Source organism: Odocoileus virginianus, chromosome 24 (assembly GCF_023699985.2).
Source record: "Odocoileus virginianus isolate 20LAN1187 ecotype Illinois chromosome 24, Ovbor_1.2, whole genome shotgun sequence".
NCBI lineage: Eukaryota > Metazoa > Chordata > Mammalia > Artiodactyla > Cervidae > Odocoileus > Odocoileus virginianus.
The window spans coordinates 30,595,542-30,623,270 of record NC_069697.1 but is presented as its reverse complement, the minus strand read 5'-3'; the positions used below and the strand labels follow the sequence as shown (position 1 = coordinate 30,623,270).

Sequence of the window (27,729 nt, the reverse complement as noted above, 5' to 3'; positions counted from 1 at the left end):
TAGTTTCCCTAGTGGCTCAGGCAGGAAAGAATCTGCCTGTAATGCAGGACACCTAGGTTCAAACCTTGGGTTGGGAAGATCCACTGGAGGAAGAAATGGCAACCCACTCCAGTATTCTTGCCTGGAGAATCCCATGGACAGAGGGGCCTGGCGGGCTGCAGTCTATGGGGTCGCAAAGAGCTGGACACGACTGAGCGACTAACAGTTCAGTTTCAGAGAGCTAACACTCTTCTGACTTCTCGGGCAGGAAGTGACTCTGATTTCCCCTGATTTGAGGTGCTATAATTGCTGTCCCCTCTTAGCACGGCTGTCATTTATCTGGCAAATATTTCCTGAGCGTCTGCTAAGTGCTGGGTGCTGTCTGTTAATCTGAGAATTTTAGCAATACATGAGAGCTGCTGTCGCTCACAAGCCACGTTAGGATTAGGCACATGTAGTCACTTACATATTTCTTATTGGCCAGTCATCCCCATTCCCAGGTTTGCAATTCAACATTCTTGGTTGTATCAATTCCCAGCAGCTGTGAATCCTTTCCTCTCACAACACATTCTTAGACCAGCCTTTGTAAGGGAGCCTGGTCCCCTACCCCAAAAACACAGCCCTGGTTTTTCATTGAGAAACAAAAATAAAAGTAGCAACTAAGAACCTTTCTTCCTCATCCTAAAAGTACTATGTACTCCTTGTAGGAAAAGTGGAAGATACAGAAAAACTGTGAAGAATCAAGAGAATGTCATTTATAATCTTCTGTGTTCAATCACTCAACCGTGTCCGATTCTTTGTGGCCCCATGGACTGTAGCCCACCAGGCTCCTCTGTCCATGGAATTCTCCAGGCAAGAATACTGGAACAGGTTGTCACTTCCTACTCCAGGGGATCTTCCTGACTGAAATATCAAACCTGTGTCTCGCGTCTTCTGCATTGGCAGGCGGGTTTTTTACCACTAGTGCCACCTGGGAAGCCCATTTATAATCTTACTGGTAACTTTATGTCTGCTGAAAGAATAAATTCATTTGTTGTGGGGAACCTGAGAAGGTTGCAAAAGATGATTTTGTCTTTGTCATAATTATGTAACAAGAGAAATAAACAGACCTTTTTTTTCTTCTTTTTTTAAATACTCTGAATTCTCAGCCTTAGGAATGAAATAAGCCGATGAAATTTTGTTTTATAAAATTCAGTCTTAAAGCCATGCATCTAGCATTGTGGTTCCTTTTATGATTTTGGTCATAAATGGTAGGTGCTCTAGTTTTCATTTGCTTATTATTAGCCTGAAGGGATCATCTAATTGAATTCTTAAATGCTGTTATATTTCTCAAAACTGGGGCTAATTTTATCTCTCTGAAAAATATGGATAATTTTTAACAAACTCAGAGAACTACATGAAGCATTCAGAATCCAATTTTATATCTTTTAAAAAACATGATTTCCTGTCAGTAATTAATTTATCATACCTTTGTAAAGGTGATATATGATTGATTATTCAAGGAACTATCTGATTGGAAGCAATCATTATTTGCTAGTCAACATTTACACAAAACAGAATAAAATAAAATTGAGAGAATATAATAAACACTCTATTATATAAGCAGCAAATACAAGGCCCTCTGTGGTGGATGCTCCATGAGTAATACTTGGCTCTGGAACTCTGACCTTTTGGTCTGTGCTAGTGAAAAAAAAAAAAAAAAAAATCGCATTTAAATGCAGGAAGACAGAAAGACCTCTGGAAAGATCCAAGGAAGCGGGCTTGATAATAAGACCAAACATTCATTCTCAGTGTCTACCAGGCTTCTCATTTAATTCTTACGAAAATCCTACAAGATGACCATTAACATCCCCATCTTCTAAGGAGGGCAGCAGAGCTTAGCTGGTTTATATAACTTGCCCAAGATTACTGCTCAAACCAGATCTCTTACCCAAGTCTGTCCCACTCTGATCTCAACCATCAGCTCTGATACTTCCTGTTAGGGAGTAGAATGGTCAGCCATAATTTAAATTCCATTCAGCAAATATTGTTAGTTCTGGCCACATTCCCAGACCCATGATATGGTTGCTCTCCTCTAGGAATTTGTAGTGTTATTAGAATAATTATAGGATATAAGACAGTATATAATTCAATTTCAAATTGGGTATAACCAAGAGCTAAAATATTCGCAGCAGAAAATATGTACTTTGGGCACTGAAAATTCCAGTACAAGCAGAATTTTAGGTCTTACTCGGTTCTTCTAATTATAAGTCAATCATTTCTTGGTTGACTAAGTAGTTGATTCAACAAACTGAATTGGATGCACACAAAAACATAATTTAGAAGAAACTATTTGAGTGGTCAGGGATGAAAATGATCTCTCAGAATTAAGCAACGATAGTATGAATCCTTAGAAAAGGAAATGGCAACCCACTCCAGTATTCTTGCCTGGGAAATCCCATGGACAGAAGAGCCAGGCGGGCTACAGTCCATGGGGTCACAAGAGTCGAACACAATTTAGTGACTAAACAACAATATGAATCCTTCTGGCTCATTTTATCCACGGCATTCACAATGGAGAATTATGAGCCAGAAAAGTAGTCTCTCTTTCCAGCAAACGGTCTGAAACATCCTCTAACTATATGCCAAATGACAATGTGTAAAAGGGGGGGAGAGGGGTGCACAATATGGTGAAATTGAGCATTGAATAAAGACTCGAATCCCTGGGTTCTGGTGCCAGAACTTAACGTTTATTAACTGTGTGGTCTTAGGGAACTGACCAAGTCTTTCAGATTCTCAACTCTCCCAGTTGTGAAATGGAAATGCAGTACCCATGTATACTCTATTTGATTTCACAAGGTTGATGGAGATGAGACATGTGAAAAGTGCTTTGGGAGCTCTAAAGCTGTAAAAGGTATCAGAGTGAGTCCTATGCGTGTGTTCTTCATCTTTATTGCCCTTGTGCCTTGGGTGTGATCTGACACAGCACAGATGTTTAACAAATGTTTGTTGAACCTAGTGGAACTGAAGCTAGGTTTATGTACAAAATAAACAGAGCTGGAGAGGTATCACACCACAGTGATGTTTGTACTAATTATGTGGCTCCCCTGAGCCAGGCTGTATCGGAGCACAGCGGGTCCTCATTTGGTCCTCGTTTGGAAAACCTGCTGTTGGCTCAGCCCTACCTTCCTCTCCACGGAGCTCTCAGCTGCTGCAGATGGGAACGAGCCACCAGTCTGCGTGCCTGGGCTGCCCAAAGCCCCAGGGGACTGGAAGCTGGCAGGTTACGGAGAGCATCCTGGGTGAAGACCTTTAGTTAGGAGAGATGACTGGCAATGTCAGTGATACACTGGAGAGTCCCCAGAGGGGTTCTGAACTCTAGGGAAAAACAAAATTAAAAAAACAATAATCATCACTCTCTCCAGAGAGCAGTTTTGATGTGCTGCTGCTTGCCTCCTGCATTGTGATAGAAATGCACAGTAGGAGACCAAGGAAGTTTTGTGTAGGAGAGGTGATGTGCAAATCTGAACAAGTTGCTGGAGGATGAGTCTGCTCACTGACATTCCCTCCTTTGGAGAAACAGCTAGATGACGGAAAAACAAGCTAGGGTGGCAGCTGTCCACATTGATCTCAAAGTGGAATTTTTCACTTATTCAATGATATTTATTAGAATTTATGGACATCTGAATTCCTCTTTCCTAAATCCCCTTTTCTGGGAAGGCACTGAGAACCTTAATTCTGTTTTCATAAGCAGAATAATATTGACCTGATCAATATCACATGTGTTTGTTTGCTTGGAGGATGAAATGGTTTGAATGGCATCTGTCAATGGACATGAGTTTGAGCAAACTCAGGGAGATAGTAAAGCACAGGGAAGCCTGGTGTGCTGGAGTTCATGGAGTTGCAAAGAGTTGGAAACAACTTACTAGCTGAACAACAACAACATAGTATGTCTAGGAGGAAAGCTGAATAGTGGCTTCTCCAGATAGACTACCTTGATAATATCAACATACCCCAAGATGTTAGCTTCAAGCTTGATATTTTAATGCCCCTGCATTAATTTGATGTGTGGAGAATGGCTTATAACATAATCCAAAAGAATACCTATCTATGAATTTAAAGCAAACATCCAGTGGATCAGAACTCTGCCTGTTAGAAAGCTTTGGAAAGCCAAGTTTATAATCACAAACAAATTTGCTGAGTGTGAAATAATAGAGAAGTGTAGTTAGTTTGATGAGTTTAACGTTGAGTGATACCAAATGATTATAGGATAACAAACCTCTTGCCGTAAGAGAGGTATGTCTGTCAACATGACCACATATTCAGGTTGGCTGAACACAACACTGTCATCCCTGGGCAGGCTACTGAAGCCATCAATCAGTGAAATCTTCAATTACACAAGAAATACAGTGGCATCATGATGCTGCCCCAATCAGAAAATTACTCTTTCTATTAAAAACAATCTCTTCCTCTTTCTTCAACAGTATAATAATAACAGAGTAACAAAAGCAGAACATCATAAAGAAGGCAGAGTGGTAATCGTGCAGAAGAGAGGCAGATGGACAGAGAACACAGAACTCTTATCAGGAAGAGTTCTCAGAAAGCTACTGAACTACCTGGAGGAGAAAAAAAAAAAAAGTCAGTCTCCAGAAATAATCCTGAGAAGCAGGCATTTTGTAGAACCTCGATAAAACATAATGCTACATCATGTATATTGAAAGTAAACTGAATAATTACACAAGCAGAAACAGGTCTGTCCAACAATTTCGGAGAAAAAAAGTTCCAGCAAAGACAGTTCGAGATAAGAATCGTGTAGCGCACAGAGAAGAGGATTAACAAACCAAGGGCAAAGTCCCGCAAATCAAAGGACAGAACATGTACCAGCACCCACTAGGTCCCGTGTTCCCTTCTAGTCGCTAACTGCCCAGTGATAACCACTCTCATGACTTCTGGATTTGTTCTGCCTGTTATAACACACTATATACATGAAATATATACTCTTCTTGTCTGGCTCTTATTGCTCAACTCTGTGCTTGAGAGTTTCATCCATATTTTTGAATGTTCAGTTCAGTTCAGTCGCTCAGTCGTGTCTGACTCTTAGTGACCCCATGAACCGCAGCACACCAGGCCTCCCTGTCTATCACGAACTCCCAGAGTTTACCCAAACTCATGTCCATTGAGTCGATGATGCCATTCAACCATCTCATCCTCTGTCGTCCCCTTCTCCTCCTGCCCTCAATCTTTCCCAGCATCAGCGTCTTTTCCAATGAGTCCGCTCTTCACATGAGGTGGCCAAAGTATTGGAGTTTCAGCTTCAGCATCAGTCTTTCCACTGAACACCCAGGACTGATCTCCTTTAGGATGGACTTGTTGGATCTCCTTGCAGTCCAAGGGACTCTCAAGAGTCTTCTCCAACACCACAGTTCAAAAGCATCAATTCTTCGGCACTCAGCTTTCTTTATAGTCCAACTCTCACATCCATACATGACTACTGGAAAAACCATATCCTTGACTAGATGGACATTGTGATCACATCACATTGGACATCACATTGGCAAAGTGATGTCTCTGCTTTTTAATATGCTGTCTAGGTTGGTCATAACTTTCCTTCCAAGGAGTAAGCATCTTTTAATTTTAATTTGCAGTCACCATCTGCAGTGGTTTTGGAGCCCAGAAAAATAAAGTCAGCCACTATTTCCACTATTTCCCCATCTATTTCCCATGAAGTGATGGGACTGGATGCCATGATCTTAGTTTTCTGAATGTTGAGCCTTAAGCCAACTTTTTCACGCTCCTCTTTCACTTTCATCAAGAAGCTCTTTAGTTCTTCTTCACTTTCTGCCATAAAGGGTGGTGTCATCTGCATATCTGAGGTTATTGATTTTTTTTCTGGCAATCTTGATTTCAGCTTGTGCTTCCTCCAGCCCAGCCTTTCTCATGATGTACTCTGCATATAAGTTAAACAAGCAGGGCAACAATATACAGCCTTGACGTACTCCTTTTCCTATTTGGAACCAGTCTGTTGTTCCATGTCCATTTCTAACTGTTGCTTCCTGACCTGCATACAGGTTTCTCAAGAGGCAGGTCAGGTGGTCTGGTATGCCCATCTCTTCCAGAATCTTCAGTTTATTGTGATCCACACAGTCAAAGGCTTTGGCATAGTCAATAAAGCAGAAATAGATGTTTTTCTGGAACTCTTGCTTTTTTGATGATCCAGCAGATGTTGGCAATTTGATCTCTGGTTCCTCCACCTTTCTAAAACCAGCTTGAACATCTGGAAGTTCACGGTTCACGTATTGCTTAAGCCTGGCTTGGAGAATTTTAAGCATTACTTTACTAGTGTGTGAGATGAGTGCAATTGTGTGGTAGTTTGAACATTCTTTAACACTGCCTTTCTTTGGGATTGGAATGAAAGCTGACCTTTATTCCACTGTGTGACTCACATTTTATTTCCTATTTTAAAAAGCATTGCCTAGTCCAAGTTTATGAAAATGTTTCCATCTAAAAGGGTATTGTTTTATCTTTCAGTTTATCTCTCCAATCTGATATTGCTATGGTCTGAATATCTGTATTCTGCCCTGAACTCATATGTTGAAATCTTAATCCCCAAGGTAGTGGTATTAGAGGTGGGGCATTGCAGAGATGATTAGTTCATAAGGGCTGAACCCTCCTGAATGAGATTAAAACTCAGGAGAGATCCTTTTCTGCCAGGTGGGGTCATAGCAACAAAACATCATCCATGAATGAGGAAGCAGACCCTCACCAGATGCCAAAATTTATGGTATTTTTGTTATAGCAACCCAAAAGGACTAAGACACATCTGGAATTGATTCTTGCGTATAATGTGAAGTAGAAGTCAATAAACATTTTTTTCCATATGGATATCCAACTGACCCAGCATGATTTATTGAAAAGACCCTTTTCCCTACAGAATTTCATGGTCATTTTGTCATAAATCATATGATCATATATATGTGGCTCTGTTCTATTGGACAGTTATCTGTTCTTGTACTAGTATCACACAGTTTTGATTATCCATAGCTTTATAATAGTAGTTCCTGCTATAGTGTGAGTCCTTCATATTTGTTCTTCTTCAAGAAAAGCTTGTCTTTTCTTGGCCTTTGCATTTCCGCATGAATTTTAGAATTGATTTGTATTAATTTGTACATTGCTGGGAAAAAAATAATCCCACATCTTGGATTTTGGTTGAGATTGCATGGAAGTATGTAATAATCTAAAGAAAACTTATATCTTTGTAGTACTGAGTCATCCAATCCATAACAAGTCCACTTGTTTAGCTTTCCTTTATTTTTTCCCAATAAAATTTTGTAATTGTTAGTCCTGTACATCTTCAATTAGATTTATTTCTAAGTGTTTGAGTTTCGGGATACTATTATAAATGTTTTATTTTCTATTTGTTTATTGCCAGTATATACAAATAAATATGACTTATGTCATAGCTCAGATTGCTAAATAAAATACCATAAACTGGGTGGCTTATGAAAGTGAAAGTCACTCAGTTGTGTCTGATTCTTTGTGACCTCATGGACTATACAGTCCATGGAATTCTCCAGGCCAGAACACTGGCGTGGGTAGCCTATCCCTTCTCCAGCAGATCTTCCTCACCCAGGAACTGAACCAGGGTCTCCTGCATTGCAAGCATATTCTTTACCCACTGAGCTATAAATGTATAACATAAATTTATATCTCACAGTTCTAGAAGCTGAAAAGTCCAAGATCAAGGTACTGGCAGATTTGGTGTCTGGTGAGGGCTATCTTCTTCATACATACACAGTGGCTTTTTTCTGTGTTCTCACGTGGTAGAAGGGGTCAGGGATTCCTTTGGACACTTTTGTAAGAGCACTAATCCCACTCATGGGGTCAGAGCCCAAAGACTCCATCTCCGAATACCTTCATCGTTGAAGTTAGGATTTCAAAATACGAATTTTGGAGGGAACACAAACATTCATTCCACAGCAGTTAATTTCTGTATTTTGATTTTATATCTAGTATCCTTCTTATATTCTCTTATTAATTCTAAGAATTTATCTATAAATTCTTTAGAAGTTTTCTATGTACATGATCTTATTGTCTAAAAATGACAGTTTCATTTCTTCCTTTTCAGTCTCCATGATTTTTATTTCTTCCCCTTCCCTTTTGTGGGCTTCCCTTGTGGCTCAGCTGGTAAAGAATCTGCCTGCAATGTGGGAGACCGGGTTTCAATCCCTGGGTTGGGAAGATCCCCTGGAGAAGGGAAAGGCTACTCACCCCAGTGTTCTGGCCTGGAGAATTCCATGGACTGTGTAGTCCAAGGGATTGCAAAGAGTCAGACATGACTGAGCCACTTTCACTTTCACTTGCCTTTTGCTCTGGCTAGACCTCTAGTTATTTGTTGTTTTGTTTTGTGAGTTGCTAAATTGTGTCGGACTCTTTGTGACCCCATGGGTTGTAGCCCACCAGGTGCCTCTGTCCTTGGGATTCTCCAGGCAAAAATACTGGAATGGGTTGCCGTTTCCTTCTCCGGGGAATCTTCCTGACCCAGGGATTGAATTCTCATCTCCTGCAATGGCAGGCTGACTTTTTACCATTGAACCACCAGGGAAGCCCAGTTACAATGTGGGCATGCTTAACCCAGTCCAGCATTGAGGAGAAGATTTCAGTATTCTACCAGTGAGAGTGATGTTTGCTGTGGGTAATTTGTAGATATTCTTTATCACATTAAGGAAGTTCTATTCTTGGTTGGCTAAAAATTTTCATCACAAGTGAATGTTGAATTAATTTATTTAAAACTGTTTCTGCATTCAAGATGATTATGTGATTTTACTCTTTTTGTGAATGTGGTTAACTAAGTTTATGATTTTTAAATGTCAAACCTACTTGCAAACCCAGACTAAACAGCACTCAGCTTACTATATCACTGGATTTGATATCCTAATATTTTGTTAAGAATTTTTCAACAATGTTTATGAAAAGGGTCAGTTTGCAATTTTCTCAGAATGCTTATCAGAGTTTTTAAATCAAGTTTATGCTATTTTTTTTTTAAAGTCTGAGAAGTTTTGCTTCTGTTTAAATTATGTAAGGGTTATTTTTCCTTAAATTTTCAGAAAATTCATTGATAAGCTCTCTAGGCCTAGATTTTTCTTTGGGGAAAGGCTTTTAAATAATGGGTTCAAATTTTTAAAAAATACACAGAGCTAGTCATATATTCTATTTCTTTTTCTCTCAGCTTTGGTAAGTTGTGTTTTTTAACAAATTTGTCTATATCACCCAAATTGTAAAGTTTTTCTGAATAAAGTTATTTTTAGCATGCTTTTATTGTGCCATCTATAGTGATAGCTCCCTTTCATGGCTGTTGTTGCTGATTTTGGGGTTTCTTTTTACTTTTCTTGATCAGTCTTGGTTTTATTACATTTGCTAATCTTTTCAAAACCAATTTTTGAGTTTGTTGATTTTCTGTATTATATATGTTGCATTATTATTTCCTTGATTTGGTTTTTATCTCTATCATTTATTTCCTTAGGTTTGACTGCTACTCTTTTTCTAGTTTATTGAGATTAATACATAAATAAGTTGGGCTTTTTCTGTTTCCATCATTAATCTCTAGTTCAATTCAAGGTGGTCAGAGAAGATATTATTAAATATTTCAACATTTTGAAATTGCTGAGACTATTGTTCATTGGAAGGACTGATGTTGAAGCTGAAATTCCAATACTTTGGCCACCTCATGTGAAGAGCTGACTTACTGGAAAAAACCCTGATGCTAGGAAAGATTGAGGGCAGGAGGAGAAGGGAATGACAGAAGATGAGATGGTTGGATGGCATCACTGACTCAATGGACATGGGTTTGGGTGGACTCCGGGAGTTGGTGATGGGCAGGGAGGCCTGGCGTGCTGCGATTCATGGGTTCGCAAAGAGTCGGACACGACTGAGAGACTGAACTGAACTGATATTACAATACATTGGTTTTAATAAATGTTCCATGTACACTTGAAATGCATATGAAATGGTCATTAGTAGGTGTAATTTTATGTGCAAAGCAATTAAATCAGGTTTGCTAATTATACTGTTATTATCTTCTATGTCCTTACTGATTTTTTATTTTTAGCTTATTCTACCAGCTGTTGAGAAAGTTATGCTAATACTGCCCATTGTGATTGTTGATTTGAACATTTTTCCTTTTCATTCTGTCCATTTTGGTTTGATTTATTTCAAAACAATGGGTGTATAGAAACTTAGGACTGTAATATCTTCCTATTGGACTGACCCCTCTTTATCTCTGATAATATTTCTTGCTTTAAAGTTCACATTGCCTGATACTGGTAGATTTATATAATTATTTTCGTTGTTGTTAGTGTTGCATGATATATTTATCTTTCCTTTTACATTAAACATTTCTTTGTTAATATATTTAAAGCATGCATTTGGGTTTTTTAAACCTAGTTTGAAAGTCATAGTCTTTTACTTCAAATTTAGTTCAGTTACATTCCTTGTAGTTGCTGGCATAATTAGGTTCTAGATATTATCTTATTTTTCATTTCCTACTAGGCTCTCCTCTTTCATATTCCTTTTCTCCTTGTTTTATGCTTTTTCCCCTCTTTTTTTGCCTTTTTTAGATTATTCAAAAAATTTTAACTATTGAATGTTTTTATTCTAATAACTTACAAATAATACATTAGTTTCTTATGTTGATAATAGTTATCCTAGAGATTACAACATATAGGTTTATTACAGAATTAGTGAAATTATTATTTTTACCACTCCTCTGATATTTTTATATCCTTAAACCTTTCGAGCTGTTTAACCTGCCTACCTTTTCTGTTCTTGTTTGCATTTTAGTTCTACATAGATTTTACTCTCCAAAAAACTTAAAATTATTGTTTTGCACAGTTAATAGGAATTTATAAATATTCATGTACTTATCCTTTTCAATGTTTTTTGTTCCTTCCAGCATTTTTTTTTCTGAAAATAGACTTGTAATGCAGCCACTATGTGAGTTAAATGTTAGTTTAAATATATTTGAGATGGAATTTTGATTACATAATCACCAAAAATAGATTGTAAGTTGGGTAAGACAACTTTAGTGTCAAGGTCAGGCAATAATACTGATTTTTCAGTAAAGTTCTGAATTTACTCAGTCAAATTCAAATACTTGCTGAATGGTATTCTCCGGTTTTCAAAGTGTTAACGTTTACCTCTCAGTTGATACTGCTAATAACTTGATTGTATTGTTGTTCAGTCACTAAATCCCTGGGTTGGGAAGATCCCCTGGAGAAGGGAAAGGCTAACCCCTCCAGTATTCTGGCCTGGAGAATTCCATGGACTGTACAGGTCCATAGGGTCACAAAGACTCGGACACCACTGAGCAACTTTCACTTCACTTTTCAGTCATTAAGTTGTGTCAGACTCTTTGCAGCCTTATAGGCTGAAGCCTGTCAGGCTCCTCTGTCCTCCACTATCTTTCAGAGTTTGCTCAAATTCCTGTCCATTGAGTTGGTGATGCCATCTAACCACCTCATCCCCTGCCGCCCCTTCTTCTTTTGCCTCCTCCTTTTGTAACCCTCCAGACTCCTCCGTCCACATGATTTTTCAGGCAAGAATATTGGAGTGGACTGCCATGTCCTCCTCCAGGGGATTTTCCTGACCCAAGGATCGAACCCAAGTCTCCTGCATCTCCTACATTGCAGGCAGATTCTTTCCCTCTAAGCCATTGGGGAAGCCCCCAGTAACTGGATAGATAAGCCAAAAAGATAAAAAAGTGGGGCTCCTGGGAGGAAAGAGACTCATTTAGATTTACACCCCTTACACTGAACCCAAGTCCCCTGATGCCTGGTTCAGGTTTCTGACTATTGTATCAACTAGGAATACCTAAAATAACTCATATGTCTATAAAGAAAAGTGTGGCTCTGGAAAATACACCCCTCAAAACATACAATTTAATGACAACTTCTTAAATGAGCACCCTCTTCCTTCTTTTTATAGCTCCTTATCTAGATTTTGAAAACTCTAAACACACATAAACATCTGCCTGTAGCAAACATGGTAAGTTTCCTCCCAGTTAGAAGCTCACATTAAATCCATGCAGAAGCAAGAAAGGGAAAGTGAGGTGGATTATATTATGTTTATTTTAGGCTTTCTGCTTAGTTTTTCTTTCCAGGCACTGGACTGAACTTAGTTTTAAAAACCAGTAATGAGCATTGATTATATATCTGTATTTATTAATATTTTGCTTTTAGAAATTTTTAGATACAATAGATCCCAAGAGTATTTTGGAAACTTCTCACTGGTGATATCTAGATTGTATTCAGTGGAAAGTCAACAAATACATACCCCAAAGAGCCATTAATAAAATAAACTTCTGGAGTATATAGGGCTCTCCTGCTCTCCTAGCACAAGGCAGAACAGGTACTTACAACATTAGCTAACGGAATGAATTAATGAGAAGTACCTCAGTATATAGCTGCATGGGAGCTTCTCCACTGGCTCAGACAGTGAAGAATCTGCCTGCAATGCAGGAGACTTGGGTTCGATCCCTAGGTAGAGAAGATCCTCTGGACAAGGGCATGGCAACCCACTCTAGTATTCTTGCCTGGAGAATTGTATGGACAGAAGAGCCTGGCAGGCTACAGCCCATGGGATCGCAACGAGTCAGACAAGACTGAGCAACTAACACCTTCTTACTTACTTATCTAGCTGTGTCTCCTCAATTTACCCAGAGATTCTCTTGGCCCCATTCACAGGGAGGGCAGCACCACCACTGAAACAGCAATTAGCTTCTGTTAAATTTGTGGTCGAGGGAGAAAAGGATGCAGACTCAGAAACCACATTAGTACCCATGCACCAAATGCTGTCCTACTCAGCTTTGTGTCATAGCAGACAGGGTTCCTCTCCTCTCCACTGAGGCTTGCCCCCAGCCACACTGTGAGAAGGAAACATTTGATTTGGAGTAGTGGTTGACACTCTGCAGGACACGTGTGCCTTCTCCACAGTTCCTACCTCCGAGAATTCCTGCTGTTCACAGTCTCTGCAGTAAAGGGCAGGCCTACATGGCCCTGACCCCACCCCATGTCCATCTCGCCCCAATCTGAATAGACCAGGAGCAGCCTCATGGACAACCACTGTCTCAGAATCTGAACCGAATTACAGACATGGCCATCAGTGGCTGTGGGCTCCTGCTCAGAGCTCACGTCCAGTCTGGACTGAGGTTGGCACCAGTGCATGCCAAAGTCAAATACAACCAAAGTTACTTGAAAGCCAAATTATAAATAATCAGAGGAAGCCAACTCTTTAGAGGGAAGGCATTAGATATGCTCAAAAACAGGGAGAAGAGTCAAAAGAGAAAGAGCAAAAAAAAAGAGAGAGAGAGAATCAGAGACCCACTGACATTCTAGTTCCCAGCTTAGGTTGCTATGACATCCACCTGGACTTTGCTTCCTGCCTCTGGATGTCCGTAAGATTGCCAGTTTTATCTTTACAGGTAACTCCTCTTTTTCATTTGAGTTAATTCACATGAGATTAGATTCCTGGCAACCAACAGCCTCTTCCCAACCAGCACCCAGGTTTGGTGCAGTCCTTCTCTCTCCTGTGAGGAAAGAATATGACCTGAAAAACTCTCCTATATCAAATTGTCTGACTTCTCCAGCAATATCTTTAAAAAGCACTGTTGTGAGAGTGCAGCATTAGACACCAAGGGATAATAATTCCCAATGCCATTTTGGGCATCAGTTAGAATATATTTTAGGAATCTTCCCAGAGCAAGTTCTTTTATCTCAGTAGCTGACCATGCTCTCTGCCTAAAAGAGCTGCTTATCATTATGCAGAAACATTTTTCTATTCCCCTACAACACACACACACACACACACACACACACACACACGCACACACGCACACTCACACACATACAAAACTCTTCTATCAAATTGTAAATGCCTGAGAATAGGAAAGGATTATGTCCTCACCATCTTTGCATACTTGGCACCTTAGTATATGAATGTACTTTATGAAGGCTGACCCCTATAGCATCCACTTGGATGGATACTGGTCACATACATAAATTGAACAAATACTCTTTCTCCACCTCTCTTAAATTTTAGAGTGAACAAATACTGTTTCTCCACCTCTCTTAAATTTTAGAGTATCAGAACTGACATTCTAAGAAACTTTCCTTTCCCCTTTTGCAACTTTTTCTGGACTTCATGTGAACTTTGCTAGAATGGTTTGAAGAGGATGAGAAAGACAGGAAAGCAGAGTTTACTTAGCCCAGGAAAGATTTAGAGGTGGCCCAGCCATAGTCACAAGGTCATGATTAATGAGGCCAATATAGGTATTTGAAGGGATTTTCTGAGCCAGCACAAGCTCCTGTTCCATCTGTACACTCCCAACATCGATCCATAAATCCACAAGGTCACGTCCATTACCTACCAGTCATAAAGCTGAATTTCCAATTAGGACATTCAGCACATGTTCATCAATGCAGGTGTCAGCACATAAACCCAGTGGCTCCGAAGGAAGGGCTACACTGTGCAATTTTTCCACTCCTTCCTTGGTAAAGGGGCCATTCTCACAGACTTGACCTATGGCCAATGAAGGATTATTAATAGAAACTCTTGAATCCAGTGCTATTCATAAATACTCTTTAAGGCAAGTTATTTTTGTACATAAAGGACTGTTTTTTCTAGCAATCATTAACATTTTATTTCTCTTTTCTATGTCATTAAAGGCCAGAGTGATATTCAGAACACTCAAGAAAATCATATATGGAAATAAAAGAAAATTATTTTGTGAGCATGTTTGGTTCACTTGCATATTATGTGCCTGTCTTTTCTGCTCCAGTAGTATGATTTATTTTGTAAACATGCCAGTTTTTACAGACTGAGTCATTGTTAATGTAGAAGCTGAATCATTCATCCATCAGTTAATACACTTATTTCCCTTTTCTTTCTCAATATGTTTATCATTATTTTAGAAAAATATTAGGAATTCTTTCATTGTGGGTACTTATCCCATTTGGTTGTGTCATTTGGTTCACAAGTAATATGGTAAAGCTATTATAAACTTTGTGATGTTTCAGATTTCTATTCATAATATTGATTCAAAACCTTGAGTCATGTTAAATCCTCCAGTATCTGGAATCAGATGCCTCCCATCTGACAGATAAACAGAGAGTCTGGGAAGGGTCAGATAGAAAGGAAACTTTTACTGACCATGAGAAAGACCAATCAGACTTTGAAGTCTAGTAGTAGATCTATAGGAATTTACTTTTAAAGTTATTTGATCATCTTGCTTCAATAAGCATCTAGTTTATCCCATCTTAGGATATAATCACGCAGGATATTGAGTTCATTTTAATGTATTAACTTGTTAGACACATCTCATTATTTGTTCCAGATATCTTCAAGGAAAAGAAATGTAAAGTACAATAAACAATATTACATAGAGCCAGACTGTGATTTTACGGAGGGAAAGCATTAATGAGAAGAGAACTGAATGCTTGTCACTGAGGTTTTGCCAATGAGTTGAATGGTTCTGCCATTTAATTTGGTTTTCTTCTGCCTCAGTTTCCCCTTCAGTAAAATGAGATTCTTCCTTTGACTGAAATCTCACTCTAAGGCTTCTTGACTTGAGACTAACCTTTTTTTTTTTATTATTTCTCTTTTGACCCTAACATGTGACACTAAACATCCCAATTATGATGCATATAACAATTTGCTATTCAGTAGCTATCTTGTATTAAATGCAATAATTATTATTGGTTGCCATAATATTTCCTTTTCTTACTTTATCATTAGAGAAAACTGTGAATTAAAAGGAAGAGTTTATTATGAATTATTTCTAAAAAAACTCAGAGAAATAATTTGTTATAGACAATAGCTCCTATCTAAGCCACTATGCTATTGACTTTCTGGTAATTCCCAAGAAACTTTAATTGCTCTTGCCAAATTATCTTTTTAATATATAGGTATTATAAACTCATAGCCCACCTGCTTACTAAAATACATGATCTATCAAAATTGTATTTTAACATCATTAGCTTTTAAATGCTAGAAGTCATTTCAGTGCTTGGAAAAGTCTGATGAGCATATTTCCATGTGGGGATTTTTAGATAGAATGTATCAGAGAATGTGAGTAGAACAGAGAGCTTTTGACATGTTTTGCCTTTTTTTTTTTTTTTTTTGGTGCAGTTTCACATTATGTCTTTACTTGTCATAATAATAGTCATCAGTGGAAGGAAAATAGATCATTTGACCATTTCCCCTCCCTCTCCTCTCAGTTCTGCATTGAAAAAATTCCATTCAAATGAGTGGTGATATCAGAAGGAGATTCTAGATTTCCATTCAGAACCGACACGTGATGGGCTAAACCATAAAATCGCCATTGATGGTCAGAAATAATTGACCACTGGCAGTTTCATATGGCTCAAGTCAAGGAGCTTTGAGTTTGCATTCCAGCCCTGAGTCACTTGCATATCAGCTCAGGGCAGTTACTTAATGTCTGAGTCTTGATTTGTGAAGTAGGAATAACACCCACTTTGGAAGGTTGATACGAAGCTTAGCAATGTATAGAAACACTGTCTGGTGAGAATAAATGTTCAATAAATAGTTAATAGTACAATATTATAATCAATATAAGTAACTTAGGGAGTTTCTTCCCTGGCCCTTTAGCAATTTCTGCATATATGGCAAAGGTGATAGTCACTATGGTAGAGAAAAATGGAAAATGTTTACTAGACATGATTTTGAAAGCCCCAATAGCTTCAAAAGGCCTTCCATTCCCATCCTGTATTCATTGGCATGTCCTAGTAAGGTCACAGTAAAGTCTGACATATACTCAGTGGAGTAGCTAAATAGGAAATGTACTGAAGCAAATCAAGAACAGAGTTTTAAAAAAAAAAAAATCAAAACACTGAGCAAACATTCTTAACTTTTGGCAGAGGAACTGGACAGTCCAAATCCCCATGACTCTTAGGGTTATTAATAGCGACTCGTTTTGCCATATTTGGGGCAGTTATATACTTATATATCATGCAGCATGTGTGAGGCTTTGAAGGCTTGATGGCCTTTTGAAAAATGTGTTACTCTGGAACAAAGAGATGCCGTGTTGTCATCCGTGTCACATCTACCAGGCTGCACTCGTTACAGGCTGAGGACCAGCCGGGTCCTGCAGCACTGCCTGGAACGCGGCTCCATCTGCTCGGCCAGAGCCATGATGAAGTCACCAGTTACGCAACAGTAGTAATTTGCAGCTATTTATGACCATTTTAATAGCTAAAGTCTAGATTAGAAGGCTGTGTTTACATGCCGTGCAGCAGAATGGTTCCATGAATCATTCCTGCAGTAACTTTTGGTCAAACCAATCAACCAAGTCATGAAAAACCAACTGGTTGATCCTGAGGCTGAGATGAATAGGTCTCCAAATTAGTCTCCACTTACCTGATGCTCCTCAGATCTGAGGCTAAACAGACTCTGAGAAATGTTCACGTGTTGAGGTTTGTTAAGTCATTCTGGCTTACCCATGATTTAATTTAAACTTGAGGCTAACCAAAATAGCTTGTTTGTGGCCGATCAAATGTACACTGCACATGGACTTTAATTATTAAGGAAAAGGGCCCATTGACCAAAGGTAAAGAATGTCCATGTTAAAAATTAAGGCTTAATGCCCCCCATCCTGGGATGCAGTTCTGGTCTTCCTTCTATGAGAAGACTGCTTTCCTAGGAGCCAAGGCCATAGTGACGCATTGTGTACATGCTGGTCTGTTCCATTTTTTTGTTTTTTGTTTTTTTGAAAACCTTGAAAAAAATGTAACCCTGACTTGTTTAATGTTCTTTGTTCTGACAAGATAAAAAACTGTGCTGGAAACCTTGCTTTTCTGGAGCAGTTTTTCCAGAGTAATCTGGGAAGCTGACTTCTGGGCTAGTTTGGTTCAAATAAAACTCTTTTCTATTTTTATTATTGATTATTTTAGTTGACAACTTCCCTCCACCCCACCCCCCCATGCACACAGCCTCCCCTTCGCTGCCCTCCCAGCAAACTAGGGTCCTGCAAACCCTACCCCTTCAAAATATTCAAAACCCTAAGACATAAGGTGAGTCAGCAGAGTTTTGGAAACTCCTGAAGAGCATCTGTAAACAAACTGTGCTTCAGAAAATGTCTATTTTGGGCATGTGTTTATTTTTTCATTGTCATTGCTCTATTGTGTGACTTCAATTAGTGACCCTGACAGCTCATTTGCATCAAGATCAGTAAAACACTCATTTGTCTGTTTCCACTGACTAGAGGTTTTAGTTAATTATCACTTCCTGACAGCCTGGAAGGTCAGACTATTTCCTTTTGTTTCACATGGCAGTTAATCCCCTCATTAAGGGTGATGGAAAATGAATAATTAAACTTTTGCCATTTTCTTGTTTCAGGTAATGAGAGGCCCTGAGATCCCAGAGGTACCATTGGAGAAGTCTGGAATGTGTTGAGGACTCTGCTTCCTGCAAACAAGTGAGTTTCTTTCCTCTGGTCTTTGGTAAAGTAAGTTAAGCTAAGGTTCTTCCCCTAAATGAAAACAACTTTGCCATTCACTAGCTGTGTGACTTGGGGAAAGGCAGCTCACCTTTGGACATGAAAGTTTTTCTCATTGTAAAAGGGAGAGGATAATGTCCAACTTAGACAACTGCTGTGAGAATTAAATGCATGAATGAAAGGTGCAAACAAGAAGGCCTGCCACAGGATAAGCGTTCAATCAATGTGAATGAATTAGAGAACTTGCCTGGTGGGCCAGTGGTTAGGACTCCATGCTTTCACCACCAAGGGCCTAGTTCAATCCCTGGTCAGGGAACTAAGATCCTGCATGATGTGGTGTGGCAAAAAAAAGATAACAATGTGAATGAATTATGTTGTCACTTTCATTATCACCCTGAGCAAATCACCTTCTGAATGTTGTGGTTATCAGGCCTCCATCAAACCTCTACTTGCAGAGACTTTGCTCACACCTGGGTCACAGTGGGTCACTTTGACCCACTGGGGCAAGAATTAGGTTAAATTGCCTTAGGCTCAGGAGAAAAAACCCAGGTCTTAGGGAATTCAACCTTTGCCAATCCCCTTCTAATCACTCCAAAAGATTAGGAGAGAGGGGGAAGGAGCTGGTGGTAAAAAATAGAAGGACACTGTATTCAGGACTCAGAAGGCTGCACCTGGTAAGAGAAGCTGCCTCTGGCCTTCTCGGGGTTCTCCATCTCACTGGAAGTTGGCTCACCCTTGGGCCTCCTAGTCCTGTTCTGTTGAGACTAGTCAGGGTACCTTTGTACTTTGAGTCCTCTCTCACCTGACCATGCTTTAGGGGACCTGTAAGCTTTTAAGTGCTGACTAGAAGTGCACTCAGCCCTGCTAAGGAGATCGCAGCCCTGTGAGGAATTACTTTTGAGACTACCGAGGTAACTTCTCTTGCTGTGCCAGGCAGTGGACTATACAAGGTAAGGACAGTGCCCTCCAAGATGCAGAGTTCTGGGAAAGCTCCGTAGAGAAAAGGGGCTCTCCACTGGGTTTTGAAAAACTGATAGGATTCAAATGCCAGAAAAAAGGAGGGAAGATGGTCCAAGTCAGTAAAGAGAATGAGCAAAGTGGGAAGGGCCTGGGGTGTGCCTGGAATTGGGAATCTTCCCAGAGACAGGACCACGGACTGTGTAAGGGAGTAATCGTAGCTGGGGTGCTCAGACAGACATGAACCAGTGCAAATGGATTCCGGGGTTGAGTCCAATCTTTAGACTTTATCCTGTAGTCAGGATAAAGACATTGGAGTATGGAAGCAAAGTATGTTGTGATGTGCATGTGTAATGGGAGGAGCTAAGCTTGGTGGGAGGAGCCTGGGGTCTGGGGTAACTATGATCTGGGAATGAAAAACAAAATAAGATACACTGGGTTGCTAATATGATTATATGCAAAGGTGATGGAGACCACTGCTCAGCACTGAATTTAAAAACTGATTTTGTCAATTGTTATTGTTGTTTTAGTCGCTAAGTCATGTCTGACTTTTTAGCAACCCCATAGGCTACAGCCCACCAGTCTCCTCTGTCCATGGGATTTCCCAGGCAAGAATACTGGAGTGGGTTGCCACTGTCCAGAGGATCTTCCCCACCCAAGGATCTAACCCTGTCTCCTGCACTGCCTGGCAGATTCTTTTATCACGAAGCCACGAAGGAAGCCCAATTTTGTCAAAGCTTTAGTCAAATTTATCATTTAGTAAATCCTGTTTGGATTTTTGTAAGAAGAATATTTTTCTCCTTTAAAAAAAGTTCTCATAAGAAGCAGCTCTAAAACTGCTTCCGGAGGAATAAAGGTCACAAGGGGAAAGTGAGTAGAGCACGAGTGATTGAAAGAGTGACAAAGTACAGGTGTCTTTTGAAAGAACCCGCTATGACTTGTCGCCTTAATGAGACAAGTACAGTCTCGTAGTCATTTCATTCCCTCATCAATGTTGGAAAATACTCCCTATATCGTCCCTTAAAGAGTAGAAAAACATCCTGGCAATGATACAGTTAGCAAGTGTTATCATTTTTAACTGAAAAACTTATATGAAAGTTAGAAAATTAAACCTGGATGAGAACTTAGATAACCTTTCATTCTTTTACAGACAGGGAGACGGAACCAGAGGGCAGCCCACCAGGAAAGCCACTGAGCTGTGTGCACCAGACCCATCACTCAAGGTAACTGCTCTGCCACGTGGTCTGAGCTCTTTCTGCTTTGCTGCCTGAATCCCCAAAGACCATTTTATTGCTGACGAGGAAGAGTTGGTGCTTTCCATTTTCTCTTTCTAAAGTCAAGAACTCTTTCATCAGATAAATTCCTCACATTTCTCCTTACTGCATACTTTTTCTCCTGTTCATGGAATTAAGTCTTTCATTGTGCAGTAATCCTTGTGTAGAATATACCTTGACTTGTGGAGGTGTTACATAGTGGGATGGAAAGTGGATTCGTATGGGAAACTGTCCTGGCCAGCCCTTTCGACTGGTGTTTGAGGTCAGGCAAGGTGACGAAGCATCAGCAAAATGCTGGCCCTGAGCTCACCTGTGTCCACACTGATTGTCATCCCAGTTCCTTGGAGGGAAGCATGGAGCTGCCTGCCAGGGAGTCACATGCGTCAATCACTGCCCCCTCCCCTCCATATGAGTCTCCAGCGGGAGGCAGATGGGGGCCTAAGATGATTCTAGTACCAATTCCAACGTGGGATGGGGTTTCCCATGTATGTGTGTGTGTGTATGTGCTAAGTTGCTTCAGTCATGTCCAACCCTTTCCAACCCTATGGACTGTAACTAGCTAGGCTCCTCTATCCATGGGATTCTCCAGGCAAGAATACTGGAATGGGTGCCATGCCCTCCTCCAGGGGATCTTCCTGACCCAGGGAGCGAACCCACATCTCTTAAGTCTCCTGCACTGGCAGGCAGGTTCTTTACCACGAGTGCCACCTGGGAAGCCCATACCACCAGGCAATTCTCAGTCACCATCTAGAGGTCCTATAACTCAACTCAGTTCTGACACTGTTTCCCTGGAGATAGCATCAGACCCCACAGCTAAGGGCTCAGTCCTACAAGACTGCCACCCCCCACCTCCCACTCATCTTCTCCAGATGACAGTCACAGGTCCAGTTTGTCAGCTGGGCTTCTGATGCATCGGCTGTAGATTGAGATTCCAACTACCCTCTCCTTGGATTCAATTAATTTGCTAAAGTGGCTTGCAGAACTCGGAGACACTTTAATTACTAGATCATCAGTTTATTATAAAAGGATATAACTCAGGAAAAGCCCAATGGAAGAAATGCTTAGGGCAAGCTATGGAGAAAGAGTGCAGACTTTGCTTGCCTTCTCCAAGGCTGCCACTCTCCCCTCATCTCTACATGCTCATGCATCTGGAAACTCTTCAAGCCCCCTACTATTTTTCTATGAGTAGGTTTTTATATTGTGGAGCCCACATAACAAGATCAATGATGAACTCCACTTCCAGCCCTGCTTCCCTCTCTAGAGAAGTGGTGGAGTGGGCTGAAAATTCAAAGCGTCTACTAATGGCTTGCTCTTTCTGGTGACCAGTCTCCATTGAGGAGCCACCCAGAGTCACCCCATTAGAAAGAAAGATGCCCCTAGTGTGCCTGTCACTGATGAATTTACAAGGGTTTTAGGAGCCCTGTGTCAGGGATGGGGAAAAAGGCCAAATATGTATTTCCCATTATAAATCACAGTATCATTGGGCCCCTCCTCTGACCTCACAGAAATCTTGGTTTCCTACAGGGTACCCATCAGCCTCAAAATTCCCCATTCTCCACCTTTCTTAACATGCTTCTCTCTGCATGTTGACAGCCACACTGAGGAGCCAGTGGCCTGGCCTGGCCTCAGGCACAGGAAGTTCTGGTCACCAGAAGCTATCAGCTTAATTAACAGAAACTCAAACAGTTGTATTTTATTAAAGTGCTTTATTAAAGTGTACATAGGGCAAGAGCATGTGTATTCAAGAGTCTTTGAAAGGCTATAATTTTTAGCACAACCCACTGAAGTACCCAAGTGGTATGTTTTCATGAGTGTTTTGCTCCATAAAACACAGGCCAGTAATGAGATCTCTCTGGATGTCTGGCTTAATGGTATTTCCATCCAAAAATTGGACCAAATAGAAATATAATGATAGGTGGTAGGTTTCTTAAGCCAAATTTGGTTTTTCACATATTATAAATATTAGCTTTTTCTGTAAACTTTAAATTTTTCAGAATTAGCTAGAATTTTGAACCTTTTTCTTTTATGACCATCTTAAATTTTTAATGTTTAGCTCATCAGATCATTGTTTTTTGGTATTATCATGTTTCTGTTCTGGGAGTTTCCTGTCAGACCATAAATGGTGCGGCTAGTTGGATCTTCTAATTCCAGGTATTCATCTCACTTTCTCTTTCTTTCTGTCAGTGTTTCTTAACCTATGATTCTTCAGCTAACTTTGGAATCATCTGGTGGTGACTTACATCGAGCCTAGAAAAGGTTGAGTTGATTCTTTATTCAGCCCTTCACGGGATGTGTTGGATGCCAGCTATATGCCAGGAATGTTCTAAGTGCTATGGAAATCATGGTGAATAAAAAAATATCCCTGCCTTCATGAAGTTTACATTCCGGTTGGGCAGACAAGCAATTATCAAATGATCATATAATAAGCTTAAAAATGGTGACAAATGGGATGAAGGGGAAAAAAATATGGGTAAGTTAAGATCTAATTTCCAATGGTTATAATTTTATTAGTTAGGATTCTCTCTTTGGGGATCTAATTAAACTATTTTTTAAAAAACTAAAATGGATGAAAACCAAAACAAATGTAAATTTTACAAACACATTTTCATTTTACTGTAATGGCCATTTTTCATTTTCTGCCCAGCACTTCTTTCTATTTCTTATGGTAACAAAGCCCAGTGAAGCTCTCAGAAATGGTGATGTGATCCAAAAGAGGACAGTTTGAATCCTTCTCCAGGATTTGCTGCTGGGAAGACTTTCTCCTTACTGGTCTTAGAGGGGAGGGGATGTGAGTTTGAGATGCTGTTTTCTATGCTCATTCCTCTTCTCTCCTCAAGTTCTCCCCTGGCACCTCTGAACTTGGACAGAGTGAAGCCAGCCTGCAGAGAGAGGCAAAGACAAAAGAATCCCAATGAGGGTTCATGGCTTTGGATCAATCTTCATGGATTTTTCCATGGTTCAGATACAGACTGTAAATTCCTATTTCCAGCTTAAGTGAATTTGAGCCCATTTATTCTGCTACTTGCTAATGATGAGTCCACATTAATAGAAAGCAAGCACTTCATGCTGTAAAACTGTCTTAAGGTGGCTGGGCTGCCTGGGAATATCATCCAGTGAATCCATTGAAATTCTGGTTCCCATCCTTAATCTCCTTAAAGCAAAATTACTTACGCAAAGTACACAAATTCTTTGTCTGAGGTCAGTGGGAGGAAGAGGACGCCATCAATCTTAATGATCAAGTCTTCATTGTTGACTCATAGTCATGAGAGATTCCGGAAGTTCTGATTGGTGAATGCCCATGCCAGGTGTCAAAGGAATTACCATATTGCATCATATGAAAAGGCTGGGAATCTTTTGTTAACTTTTTATTTTGTATTGGGATATAGCCAATTAACAAACAATGTTGTGCTAGCTTCCTGTGAACAACAAAGGGACTCAGCCATTCATATACATGTATTCATTCCCCCTTAAATTCCCCTCCCATCCAGGCTGCCATGTAACATTGAGCAGAGCTCCATATACTGTACAGTAGATCTTTGTTATCCATTTTACATATAGCAGTGTGTACATGTCCGTCCCAAACTTCCTAACTATCCCTTTCCACCCCCGACTGTCTCTCTGGAGGCTGGGGATCTTCGTGGAGTCCGAGTCTTGCTCATCTCCATGGAACATTGCCTGCTTTTCTGGGACAGTCTGTGGGACAAGATTGCAAATATTCTGCTCTAGGAGGAAGGAGGTTGTTCTCTCTTCTTCCCAGAGGGATACAGGGGGAACTGATAGCTGGCAGCCTTTAGGGTCCCAATTTCAGAAGATATACTTGGGGCAAACTCCCTGAGGTTCTGACCATTTTCCCAGAAGAAAGAGAGGGTGCAATGGATCCAGTTAGAGCATCAGAGACAGGCGTGACATGGCCCCTGAATTCAGCTTGGCAGAGAGATCAGGTTCCAGCAGGGGGCAGCAGCGACAGCAGTGGCCTCTCCCTCCAGTGAAGGTCGCTCAGGGATCTCGGCTTAGTCACTGGAGCCATCAGCCTGGGGTCAGCATGCCACACATTACCTGGTACCTCGGAGATGTGTTTACACACAGTGTCTCCTATAAGAGGAGACTGGTGGAAGAATATGTTTTCACTCCTCAAAACTCATTTACTTCAGGTGATACTGTTCTGCCAGTTACAAACTACATGTCCTCGCGAAAGACATTTGAACTCTAAACCTCATCTTTCTCATATGTAAATAGGAATAAAAATAATAATTACCTTACTGGATTGTTGAAGGTTAAAATGCAAACATGAGAGAATGAAGTGCTAGCCTGGTACCAGCAGGTACTCAAGAAATAGTGTGAGATGCACAGGCTGCAGCTGAGCTGGTGGAAAGGTTACCACCCAGGAGTATAGAACCTGAGGACTTGCAGCCTGGTGAGGAGGAGCCCAGGGTGGGGAGCGGGTGAGCATTGCTTTCTGCAGGTGAGAAGACTCAGATCCATTGCTGGAGTGGGCTCTGGGTGCATGCAAGAGCACGTGGGAGGAGGAGTAGCCCAAACACCGCTGAGCTTCTCAGGCAGTGATCCGTACACACTCAGCAAAGATCTAGGACAAGAATTAGGTACTTCGTGTACAGAAAGTTTGCTTCAAGGAGATTGAGAAAGAAAATCAGAGCTTCAGTGGGTTCATTGGAAAATACACCCCGGCAGCCCAGTCAACCTAAGAAACTTTTACATGAAAAGCTTACTTTCTGTATTAATGTGGACTCATCAACAAAATGGATTCAAACTCACTTAGGTTGGAAATAGGAGTTTAAGTCTCCTGTGTCTGAAGCGTGGAAAAAGCAACAGAAGACTGGTCCAAAGTGAAGAACTCCGTCCTTGGTATTCTCTTTGTCGAGGATCTGAGTGGAAGGCAAAACAATGGAGTTAATGAAGAACAGTGGCTCTTTCCCAACGACTTCCTTGCCAGGACCTTTTGTACATTCCTCCTCAGAGGCTGTTTGGAAGCAACACATGTCCCAAATATGCCTTGGGTTCCCTTTTCCCCATATCTTTGCCAGCCCTGCATGTTATCCATTTTTCACATTTCCTGATCTGATAAATCAAGCTGTAGTTTAATTTTCAGCTTCCTGACCACTGGTAAGACTGAGGCTCTTTTCAAATGTTTCTTGGCCATTTGTATGTCCTCTTAGATTTCCATTACTTGACTTTTACAACATAATATAATCATCTTTAGAATCTCTCCTGTTATTTCATTTCTGTTTTCTCCTCTGCTTTAAACTTTGTCTCTGATTAACCTTTTTTAGGAGTGCATAATACCTCAAAGCCCACACAGACTTTGTCTTCCTTTGGCAGATTTCTGGTAATAGGCAGAATCCTTTCATCTTTTGGATTCATCACCATTCAGATACTGAAATGAAAACTAAAATAAACTTGCCAATTTGGCTTTAATCTCAATTTAAATCTTTCTTGGTTGAATAAAAATCAACCACTTGATAGTACTTTATGTGTTCTCACTTTGTAAAGATAAGAGTTGAAGGCAGAGTACTGTATAAAGAAGTTTCAAGAGGTTTAGAGCACTAGATTTAGGACATTAAAATTCCTGTTTGCATCATTCCGCCAACTTCTGTATTACTTTCAGCAAATCGTTCCCCTTTCTCTCTCTAAATGGGAGTGAGGAGGAGGGTTAAGCTGTATCAGTGATTGTCAACTCTGGCTACACATTAGTTACTTGAAAAACTTTGAAAACTACTGATGCCTATCTACTGGCCAGTTAAATCAGAATCTCTGGGCATGGGATCTATGCATCAGTATTTTTATCAAGAGCCTTCTGATGGACAACGAAGAATGGGAATCACTAAATGGTCTTATATATATCCCTTCTAGTAAACATTTCTATGATCCTAAAATAGTTGAGCAGTGTGTAGAACCCTTGAGTGACTTTTAACCAAGTAAAATGGAGATTCTACTTTATTTTCCACATAATGCAATGGAGTTTAGAACTGGCTTAAACAGATGGTTTGAGGGATATTTGCTCATGGCTGAAATAGTTCATGAATCCTTTTGCTTTTACAAATCCTCTTATGGTGTTCATGCCTCCAAATGAATTGTTACTATGGGCTTTTGTTGAGCTAAAAAGTAGATAAACACACATTCAAGTTCATAGCAGTGTTATTCATAATAGCAACAATGTGGAAGCAACCCAAATGTCCATCAACAGAAGAATGGATAAGCAAATGTGGTATATACATATAATGGAATATTATTCAGCCTTAAAAAGGAAGGAAATTCTGTTTCCTTTGTATGTTACAATATGGATGAAACTTGAGGGCATTTTCTACATTAAATGTCAGTTACAAAAAGAAAAAAAAACTGCATGATTCCACTTACATGAAGTGCTTAGAATAGTTGCAGTCATAGAGACAGAAAGTAGAATTGTGGTTGCCAGGGGCTAGAGGGATGTTGGGGATGGGAGGAGGTATTGTTCAATGGGTACGTAGTTTCACTTTTGCAAGATGAAAAGAGTTCTGTGCATGGATGTTGGTGTTGGCTGCCCAGCATGAGGGATGTGTTTAACGCCTCTCAGTTGCACACTTAAAAATGGTTAAGATGGTAAATGTTATGTATGTGTGTATTTTACTGCAATAGAAAACATTTTTTAAGTAAATGAACAAAGAGAGATAAGCAAATGAACAATCTATCATGTAAATCACTGATTTAGAGGATGGCCAACAACCACTTCTTCTGTCCCCACCTGGTTGAGTTTAGAGCGTGTAAAGTGAGTTTTGCAGGTAAGGTTGTCAATGAAGAGGGAAGTTGTGTTTGCATTAAGATCCACTTCAATAAACAGTAGACATTCAGCCAATTGCTTGATTATGAATTGCAAGCACATTTCACCCAGAAAGTATTGGGTAATAGGTTGCAGTTAACAAGGACAATGTGTCCAGTATCAACTCTGACCCAACTTTACTAACAAAATATGATACTCTCTGCGCAAGGAACTTTGAGTACTACTGGGGAGACAAGACCTTGAAGACACAAAAGATGCTCCAT

At 40.1% G+C, this 27,729-nt stretch overlaps 1 protein-coding gene across 9 annotated transcripts in view; it reads left to right on the top strand.

The window, feature by feature from the left end:
• Positions 1 to 27,729, top strand: part of PCED1B (PC-esterase domain containing 1B) — a 188,532-nt gene that overhangs the window by 5,806 nt on the left and 154,997 nt on the right. For all 9 annotated transcript variants that reach the window (XR_011483274.1, XR_011483272.1, XR_011483273.1 and 6 more), the window contains exons 2-3: positions 18,364 to 18,442; positions 20,571 to 20,643. The gene's annotated coding sequence lies outside the window, so the exon portion shown is untranslated. The remainder of the gene's footprint in view (positions 1 to 18,363; positions 18,443 to 20,570; positions 20,644 to 27,729) is intronic.